The sequence below is a fragment of the Crocodylus porosus genome, unplaced genomic scaffold (genome assembly GCF_001723895.1).
Source record: "Crocodylus porosus isolate Cpor-Errol unplaced genomic scaffold, CroPor_comp1, whole genome shotgun sequence".
NCBI classification, from domain to species: Eukaryota; Metazoa; Chordata; order Crocodylia; family Crocodylidae; genus Crocodylus; species Crocodylus porosus.
The window spans coordinates 210,529,287-210,537,670 of record NW_017728886.1 but is presented as its reverse complement, the minus strand read 5'-3'; positions in this window follow the sequence as shown (position 1 = coordinate 210,537,670).

Genomic DNA, 8,384 nt, shown 5'->3' with positions numbered 1-8,384 from the left:
TTTTCATGTGTATGAGAAAAATGCATTATCTGTCAATGATGCAGGTTTTCTGTCCCTTAAAGTCTGACAAATGCTAGATATTTTGAAAACAAATTTCCAGGGACAGTCTTGTCTATTATCAACCTACTTTTAATTTGGGGGGGGGGGAGTCTAATGAGAGGGTTGAAATGGGGAGTGGAGCATTGTGGGATGTGGGATGTGGGAGAACTGCTGGGGCATACAGATGTTTCAGGAAGCACTTTGGCCATTATTTAAGCGCTTCTTCAGCCATGCATATTTGTAACCAGGCTGTTTGGAGCACTTCAGAAGCACTTGCAGCGCTTCAAACAGCACATCTGTCAGCGGAGAAGGAACCAGAAAAAATGACAGTGATTATATCGGTTCTTTGAGGAAATTTGTTATTAGTCTTATTAGACTAAGGATGTGAGAGTTCTGCTAAAAGCTAAGGATTCCAGGATGCTCAGGTTGCAGCTGTGCCCAAGACTGCCTTTTCTATTTATGCTCATCAGAAACAGTGTAATGTTCCCATTCCTGCTGAACTTGGACCTCATTGCCTTTGTTTTTTATGCCTTTGTCATTTCAAGATAGTGCACTTTGCAACTATCTGAGGCTACATTTTATGAGCATTTTTTAAATGGGAGAATATGACTGCCTATTTATTTAGGTGCAGCAAGAGTTGTAAAAACACAGTTATGTTGCAGTTTGCACTAGCAGCCTATCAACTTTTTTATGAAGTTTAGGGAATTGCTTTTGACCAATAACGACCTTGTCACAGGGAGAAACCAAAGGAGGGGCCCAAAAATACTAGAGGGAATCCCCGAGGTAAGGAACCTTCAGAGGGGCTGGAAAGAGAAAGAAAAAGTGAAAGGAGATACTTACCTACAGCGCGGCCAGCGGCGGAGTCGGAACTGAGGGAGGAACCTGCGCGGCTAATCAGCTGCGCCTTTATACAGTTGCGGCTGGCTGGTGACGTCAGCCGCGATTGCAGGCCAGCAGAAATAAAGAGAGCTGCCAGCAAGAAGGCGAGGGAGGGCAGAGTGATGCTGGCAGGAACACTGGCAAGAGGTGCCGTCCTGAAGCTCCTGTGGGAGGAACAGGAGCCAGGAGCTGTTTCCCACCCGGGAGGAACACACTGGCCTGAGGTTGTGGGCAGCAGCGAAAGGAGCTGGGAGCTGAAGGCGGCTCCTCAACCCTGCGAACCCAAACAAAAAGGCAGAAGGACGCAGGAAGACCCTGACGTCAGAGACCTCCATGGAAGAGTCGAAGAGGCCAGTGCAGCTACCAGCATCAGACCAGGAAGGGACCGTTGGTGGCACTGGGGGAACTGAAGAGGTTTACCAGGTGGGAGACGAGGGGACAGGCATCTGTCGGAGGACCACAGCGTTGCCCACGAAGCCAAAGACGAGGCAATGAGAACTGAGGAGCAGGGTGCAAACCGCAGGATACCCCAGCCGTGTATAGGGCAAAACCAAGACCCTTAAGGTTGATAGGAAGTTGTTAGCAGCTCAGCCAGGGGGTCGACAATAGGGAGCAGTTGGGTTCCCCAGAGGATAGCAGCAGTCCTTTTTGTTGTTGTAATTTTGCGTTTCCCACTTTTGGAGGGGTTGAGGGTTAGAACTTGGGAGCTGGTTTGATACATAGGCCACAGGGTGGCTGGTGCCCCTTTAGGAAGAGGCAGCAGCCTCGTGGCCTGGGTAGGATACTGCTGTCTGTTTTCCCTTCTGAAGCAGGGTGGCTCACCCCTCCCTGTGAGAGTAACTTGGGAGCAGCAATCAGGAGGCTGGCCAAGAGGACAACAGTGACCTGCCAAGGCTGGGTGTAAGGGCAAGGTAGAGGGGAGGTAGAGCCTCGCAGAAGACCACCAGATGGATGTCCCACCACCAAGGGATCCCAAATGGCTCAAAAATGGCTCAACCCCGCACTGAAGTAAGATTCAAAGTCGTGGCAGGCGAGACTGGGGAAGACTGCACTGGAGGCGAACACCTACTCAGCGGGCCATCAGGGACGGTAAGACGGACATCATCAAACATCCAGAATAGAGCAGTGTGCGACCGGATGTTTGAGACCAGGCTGGCACAGACCTATATGGTTTGGAACCTGGCTAGCAGACACAGATTTTTTCCCATGTATGATACTGTAGCAGTTATGATCAGCAGAAATATTCAAGCTGTCACCACCAGAAGGGAACTAATGGAAATTGAAATTGAAATTCACTCCTCCCTTGGTTTTTTTCTATTTTATGATGGAAGTTGTAAAGTTATTTGAGAAAGGAAGCACCTTGGTTAGTGCACAGTGGGCATGTCTGCACATTCGTTTACGACAAATTAAATTTACTGCACAATAAGTTATGCGCAGTAAGCAGGAATAGACTGGTGTCTACCCATGCAGCCATTAAAATTTATTAATGCTGTGTGTGGACTGACGTGGGACTAAAGTTAGTCCCAAGTCAGTCCACACACACAGTGTTACTGCACAGTAAGGCGTCTACATGTGCGTTACTGCACAGTAACTAATCAGGCATAAATTTGATACCTAAATGATACAGGAATAAAATTTACACCTAGGTTGACATAAGTCCCTATAGTTACTGCACAGTACGGGAATGCACAAGTAGACATGTGCCTGTACTGCGCAGTAATTTACATTACTGCACAGTAAATGTGCACATGTAGATGCACCCAGTATGTAGGCAGAATGCTTAGTGTTATATCCTACTGGCTGATTTATATTGTCAAAGGGTGCATCTACACATGCATTTGATCTGGGATCAGTTTACTCAGGAGTAAACTCATGAGTAAGCGCTCCTGGGCAGATGTCTACACAGACAGGGAAGTGGGAGCAGATTTGCTGTTAATGGCAACAAACTGCTCCCACTTTCTGAGGCCCTGCAATGGGTCCCTGTTGCCACCAGGGGGAGTTTTAGGCCTCCCCCTGCCCCCAGTGCTAGCCCAGGGGCTGTCAGCTAGCTTGCTGCCCCTCCAGCAGATGGGGCAGGGGGCTGGGACCTACCCTACCCCTGCAGCTCTTTCCAAGCTCGATCGCTGATTGGGACACGGGGCATGGGGCTAGGACCTGCCCTCCCCAGAAGAGTTCCCAGCCCCCACTCTGCAGGGTCAGGGCTGGAGAGCCTGTTCCCCACTCAGCTCTGTGAGCAGAGAACTGGGTGGGGAAAAGGCTGGGGAGCTTGTTCCCCTGCTCAGCTTTGTGAACGCAGAGCTGGGTGGGGAACAGTCTGGGGAGCCTGCCCTTATCTCCCAGTTGCAGAGCCCAACCTGGTAGCAGGCACCTCCTGGGGACAGGGAGATATCTCCTGCCTCCCGGTGGCTGGCTGACTGGGAGCACATTTCCTCCCCGTCAGGCATTTACGGAAGTGCTACTGCAATATTACTAATTGAAAATCAATTTACTACTTGCATTTGCAGGTAACAAATTTACTCGCAATTAGCAAGTTTTACTGCGCAGTAAGCATGTGCATGTGTAGACGCACATGCTTACTGCTCAGTAAACTACACTACTGTGCAATAAAGTGTCTCATGTAGATGCACCCAAAGAGTAACAGTAGAATAGTAATTAAAATTTAATTTTAGTTTGGATACTTGAACTATCTCTACAGGAACCTGGAGTTTCAGATTAGCTGCTTTGTATCAATTTGAATGAACTATTGGATTAAAAATGCTTTTATTTATTCTCAAGATTTTCAGAGCTAACCCAGTCCACTACCATAATCACTAAATTATATTAAAACCAAATCTTGCTCCCTTACTCAAGTAAAACTGTCACTGAACCCACTAGTAGTTTTCTCTGATCAGGAAATTCAAGATCTGGCTCTCTGAATTACACAGGTGCATATTGTTTGTTTTGTCATTACTGGTATTTGTAATATTTTATTGCTGTTAAATTCCCAAAGAAAAAGTAAATGCTGTTGGGAACAGCATCTACTTTTATAGCTGCTGGACTTCTGACTTTATGCAACATGTAGCAAGATGTTATTTGGAAGAATTCTTTTCACTTTTTTGTTTCCTTCTCCATTCCAATGCCTAGTCAAAAACTGGCCATTATAAGGGATTTCTAATATTTTTCTGTTTGGATGTTCGATTTGAGACATCTAGAGCAGGAGTGGGCAAAATATGGCCACCAAAAGAGGGTGGGTAGGTGGAAGTAGTGTCTGGGAATGGGATGGGTGGCCAGGGCGGGAGCTGGGGCTGGGATTGTGGGACAGTGACAGCGCAGGGCCATGCAGGAAACAGATCATGGCTCTGCCGTAGGATGTGGCCCTGGCCACACTCATCCATCCCACTCCCAGATGCCACTCTTCACCCACCCATGCCCCCATCCCATCTATCCAGCTGAGTGCACCCTGCCCATAGGGGTCCCAGGCCAGTCTCTATGGAGGCCCCACCTTCCCACTCACCCACTCCGTCCAGCACCCCACAGACAAGTCTAGTAATCTACCACTTAGGGAGTTCTGGTGAGCTGTTTCAGGCTGGAGGTGGGGGGTGCTAACCCAGCCCAGCACACTGTGGGGAGAGGGGAGTTACTGACTTGGCCCACGTCAGCTCACCAAAACTCCCTAAGGGCCTCCAGCCCTAATAATTGCCCAGCCCTGATTTAGAGACTGATTTTCTTCAAAAGTTTTTTCACCTCATTTAAATCAGTTGGAAAGGAGAGCACTTAGCAATAAAAGATGGAGGCATTCATTATAGAATCTACAGCTATTAAAGCCTGAAAGAACCATGATCATCAATCAGCATCTAGTCTGGCCTCCAGTATGGCACAGAATTTCACCCAATGATTCCTTCAGGCTTCAGCAAACCTAAAAAAAAAGTGGTTAAATCATATTAAGTCTTTTAGAAAGACATCTGGCCACCAGTGGAGACCTTTTCAAACGTTGACCTAACTGACTTGCCATCTAGTACATTGAAGTTTTAAGCCCTAGACAACATTTTCCTTGAATTTTGAAGGGCATATAAAATAAAATGTGGGATTTCTGCTAACTGCAGGTCTCTCAAGGAATGTTAACATTGTGCTCTCAGAGCAAGGAGAATGGAAAATCTTTCTGATGGCATGAGCCTTCCCAAAATATTTTAGATTCTTTTTTGAATTTGTGATTCTGTAAAATACATTAAACGAATTAAGTATAAAGCTTTGATTTTTGGCTACTTGGTGTTTGCACTCTTACAGTTATACGAAATTGAGAAAACTATATTTGGTTTACATAACCATTTTTGAAGAATCACCTCCACATCGGTTTAATTATATTTAATTTGGTACATTTATTTCAAGATGGCTGGATTTATTTACCTTTACAACTGAAAGTAGAAAAATCTAAGTTGATGCTAGTACTCTCTTAATTTAAGACAAGTTTTAAAAATAACTACATATGAAACCATGATTTTTAGTGGCTGTATTTTCAAAAGGACTAACTATCTTGACTGGAATTGGTTGGAAGAAGTCATTAAAACATTTTTCCCCTGGAAAATGATATTTTGGTGTAATAACAAAACAAAGAGTTTCTCCTATGTTGTACAAAGGATCAAACTATTCTATTATTAGACAAATAGAGCACTTTAAACATGAAGATAAGCTGTTTCAATCTTCATAAAGTAGCTGCAGCTTTTTAAATTAAATTAAATATTATTATTTGTTATGTTATCTTAGGACATTATGTGATATAATGCAAGTCATGAAGTAATATCAAATATAGAAGTTAAAATAACATATTTGTAAACATTTTTTTTCATGTAGAATTGTGGAAATATTTGGGATTTCTTTTTAGCAGGTGCGTTATGAATGCCACAAAGGCAATTGGAATAATAGAGCTTAGCCCAAAGCTATTAAAGGTAAAACAGTAAATGTAAAAATACGATGTAGGAGGCTGGGATTCAAGTCTCTAGTTTGCCTAGTTTACCTAATATTTCTCTATTTTATATTGTATGTTCAGTGTGGCAAAGAATCCCTTTTCTTAAGTGTTGAATCAGTAGGCTATAAAATCACACTCACTTGCTTCCCCTCTAGCTCAATTGACATTTATTTTTTCCCTTAAAAAACAGAATGGCTTCAACAGGAGGACATGATCTGAGAACCTGTACTGAATTGAACCCCAGATGCAAGAGAGGCAGAGAAATACCCAGTTGCGTAGATAGCATGCTGCCCAGGATGCTCAAATATAAGGCACCTGGAAAATGCCGAGAAGCAGACCTAAAGGCCACAAGGAACTCCAAATGGCAGAAACTAAGAGGCCTCCAAAGTTAGCTGCCAACTGAGAAGAGGTTTTCAGGACTGCAATTTGGGACTGGTGCCTAAGTACAAGATAGGCATCTTAAGTCTCTTTAGGGATCCAGTCCCTCAGGTTTAAGTAAGATTTTTCTGGATTTCAGACCCTAGTTTGGCCAACGCACCCCCTGAAACAATGTCAATCATATTCAATGACCTACAAAAGGTGAACAACAGTACAGGAGTCTCAAAATTTAAACTCAAATTATTCTCGTTTCACTTGACATGTCCTGGAAACATGTACTACTTCATTCACGCTGTCCTAAGATGGACTACCGAGGGCCTGACCCCTGACAGAGCCATGAGAACTTACACTGACCACGGATTGAACCACTGTGGGAAATGCAAGCAGGTATCAGCTGGTGTGAGATATCACAGCTCTGAAATGAATGAGCAGAAAAAGATCATTTTTGTGTGATTTCTTAGTTGGTCTAATAAAAGGTATCTCTGAACCAAGAGTTTTAGAGGTTTGCATTGCTGTTACAACTATGCACCAGCCAGGAAAAATAACCGCCCATTATTTGCAAGATGTGTCCACCCATTTCTACTTCTTGATTCATTCAAAAGCAGGGACTTGGCTTGCTTACTGGAATAAAAATCACAGGTACAGAGTAGCAAGACTTTCCTGCCCAGAGTAAAATAATACATCAGCTGACAGATCCCCCTGGAGCATCTAGGGCAAAAATAATTAGATTAAGTACAAGTCATTTATCCTAAATGATTGGAAGTATTTGGGGACATTACACTGTGTTTACATAGCAAGTTAGTTAAAATGGCTTAAATCCTTGAATAAAAGGAGGCCAGACACTTTAACTGCTGGACATAGGTAAAGTAGAAAATCAATTAACAATCTGGGCTTATGGTAGAGGTGATACCTTTTCTTAGACCAACATGATTTTTGCAAAAAAAAAAAAAAAAGTCTTTAACTGCAAGCTTTTGGGCACATCTGGTGGGTATTTCAGCACATTGTTTTAGAAGATGTGTTGGCCGATCTAGGGTCTGAAATCCAGGAACAAATCTTATTTAAACCTGAGGGACTAGATCCCTAAAGGGACTTAGGATGCCTAGCTTGTAGGCAACATTATAGACCCTCCATCCTGAAAACTCCTACCCAGTTGCTTGTGCCAGAAAGCTTGCAACTGAAGAATTCGTTTTTCAAAAAGTCTTGGTGGTGTAATAAAAGATATCACCTCCACCATGAGCCCAGATCGGGGTTTTTCCCTCTAGACCAACAGGACTACAAGCTAAAATCAGTCAACTGCACTGATAACAAATCTGGAAAAGTGAAGTTTTTTGTGAAGTTGGTTCTTCATGGGTTGGAGTTTTCTCGCCCTAATTTGAGCAGAGAAGCTGGAGACGGACTTGGCGGGCACAGGCCTTCCTGGTGCGGGGCGGCGGCGGCGAGGGCGGCCCGCTCGCCAGGGCCGGGAGGAAAGCGGCGGCGGGGCGGGAGCGGGGCTGCCGGACAGCGACTGCCGCTCGGGAAGTGCGGCGGGCGCGAAGCCCTCGCTGACACCTCCGGGGAGTGCAGGGACGGCTGTTTTCAGGCGGCTTCAAACCCCGCCGGCTGCAGGGCAGGCTGAAGGGTGTCGGCGGCCTTTGCCTGGCCCTGTGACGGGCTCTGCAGTGAGGGGCGTCCTGGGCCCGCCTCACCGGGCCCGGGCCCGCCGGTGCCTCTCCTCCTCCAAGCTGCCCCACCTGCCGCAGGCCGTACCTGCCCTTCGCCTTCAGCCCCGTCCTTCCTCCGGCCTAATGTTTCAAATTAGAGCCGAAGATGACGGGCTTAATTTTCTTGGCCGCAAAGCCGGTAACAAATCGCTCAGACTTTATTTTTCTAATGGGCCCAGGAGTTGATTTATTGTGTCTGCCTTATCGCGGCATCGGAGCCGGCTCAGCATGTTTTCCCCGGGCTCCCTCTATCCCCGCGTGTTTATTTGGGCTGTCGCTTCTCATTACTGTGCCCGGCGCGTCGTGACCCGCGTTTCCCTCCCGGCCCCGCTCCGAGGAGGGGCCACGACGCTTCCTCCCCCCTCGCCCGCCGGGCAGAGCCGCGACCCCCGGGTCCTTCCCGTCCCGGCGCGGGGGGCGGAGCGCGGGCACGGCGCCCGGGG